This window comes from Camelina sativa, chromosome 5, assembly GCF_000633955.1.
Source record: "Camelina sativa cultivar DH55 chromosome 5, Cs, whole genome shotgun sequence".
NCBI classification, from domain to species: Eukaryota; Viridiplantae; Streptophyta; class Magnoliopsida; order Brassicales; family Brassicaceae; genus Camelina; species Camelina sativa.
The window spans coordinates 15,238,273-15,240,784 of record NC_025689.1 but is presented as its reverse complement, the minus strand read 5'-3'; positions in this window follow the sequence as shown (position 1 = coordinate 15,240,784).

Sequence of the window (2,512 nt, the reverse complement as noted above, 5' to 3'; positions counted from 1 at the left end):
TTATTGTATAAAAATAAATAGATATTTTTTTTATAATAACTACTTAAAGTGACAACAAAAGAAAAATAAGAGTAAAAGAGAACTATGAGAGGGAGAGAAAAAGTGAAATGATCGATTAAAAAATAAATTATCCTCCACCAATTTTTGTTTTTACTCCAAATCAAATACAAGGTCAAAATTGTCCAAAAAATTAAGTCACATATGCAAAACACATCCAAAAGTACACCTTCCATTCAAAGTGGGTGTAAGTGTAAGAACTTTGATCCAAAGTGGGTGTAAGTGCAATTGACCCTAAAGAAATAAATGAGATTTGGTAAAAGGAAAATTGTGACCAGTAAAAAAAATAAAGGAAAAACCAACAACGTCTTTTGTACTGTTTTCTAAAACTAAATACGAAAGTTATGAGTAATAGAAACTACCAACATTATTTCACATCTTTTTTTTTTTACTTCTACTGCATTATAGATATAAGTTTTCTTTAATTACATTTACATATATACATTTTTTCTTTCAAACTCAAAATACATATAAAATTGATATTATTACTACTGGGCCTTAACTCACCATGGATCCATTTATATGCTCGCAGCCTATTATATCATCTACCTTGAAAGTACGATGTTAATTAAATATTTCGTTGAACTTTTTTTACACAAGTATTGTACACAAAAACGTAAAAAAAGTTTTATGTAGATTTAGGCTCTTGGTTGGTTAAAACGATTTACTCTACACAACCTCAATGATCATGGACAAAAAATAGGGTTAGCCTTATATAAAGAATGGGAAAAGGCTTTTATTTAGAAGTTTAATACCCCGATCTATTTTGGTTGAAAAAACAACATTCATATTAATAAAAAAGTGCAATTTAATACTAAAAAAATAAATATTGTCATTTTCATATCTACGATCTCTCAACAAAAAATATGTTCCAATTTTACCCTTATTCATTCATATTAATTATTAACATATAAATGACATGGAATTAATTTTAGTTTTAATTTTATCTGGAAAAAAATAATAATTATTAATATTTCATTTTATCATTATTTTATTGCTTTAACTAAAATTATATTATATTTTATTGCCAAATAAAAAAAACTTTGAAATTTTTCTAAAATTAGAGGTTTAGAGGTTTGTTATGTTAGTATAATTAGTTTGGTGGTTTAGAGTGTTATTATAATACTTAGGAGGTTTAAACTGCTACTTTTAGTCACTTTGAAGGTTAAATATGAAATTTTCCGTTTTTATTTTTAAGAATCTAGTTTGATTAGTGTTTTTATTGAATTCAGGTCGGGGCACCGATCATAAATATTTTTCACACAGACATCATCGAGAAGCTGAACCGAGCTTACTTTGACCACTTTGGATCGGAAATGGTATGTCTGTTGGTCCATTGGGCCAGCCAGGCAACTCGATGTTTTATATAGGGAGGCAGACTTATTAGCTGATGGTGAAACACTTTCAATCCAAGAAATTGTGGATACTATGCCCAGAAAAGTATTAGTTGATAGTGTTTTCAAATTTTTTTTATTTGGTGATAAATTGTAATATAATTTGAGTTAAAGAAATCAAATAACGATAAAATAAAATATTAATAACAATTATTTTTATTCAGATCAAACTAAAATTTAAATTAATTCCATATCATTCATTTATGTATTCATAATTTATATAAATGAATAACAGTAAAATTGGAATATTTTTTTTGTTAAGAGATCGTAGGTTGAAAAATGACAAAAATTTAATTTTTTGGGTATTAAACTGCACATATTTGGTCTTTAAACTTCTAAAAAAATAAATAAGGTATTTTTTGGATTTTTTAAAGAATACCCAATCTAAATGTTTAAAAATGACAATACATTTTCATATATGTATCATAATCAAATTGAATTATAGAACCATTACTTTATATTTTTCACCATTAGAGAAAGTAGAAATAATGATTATTACGAACTCAATCTGTAAGAAATATTCAACGTTGCTATCCGATAGATAATTTGAATGAGATGGTTGCAATGAAAAACCAGTAGTACCGGCCATGGGCACCGAATCGGAAAACACGTACAGTGTACTTTGATGAATATGAAAGAGCATTAGTTATTTTTATTTTATTTTGGCAATTATGAATAGTGATTGCATCAATTCTCTAATTAAGTTTGCAAACGTGCCAATCAATTCATTTACGTTTTGGAGCATATGTTCGTTATTTGTGTTTCGTCTACCCTGTTTTTGTTTATTTTGGTGATCGGCTTTTGATATATAATGTTAAACAAACTAGACTATTTTACCTGTGCCTTTGGGTTTGCTTTTCTCTCGGATGTTAAGATATATATATATATATATATATATATATATATATATATATATATAAGTTGAGTTCAGAACAACCGAACAAAGAGAATAATAAACAGTGTATTTGACATTTGAAGAGATGCCACTGAATCGCTATCACCAACACACATATCCGATGAGATTTTCACTAAAAACAATCAACGATCTAAAGGAAACCGTG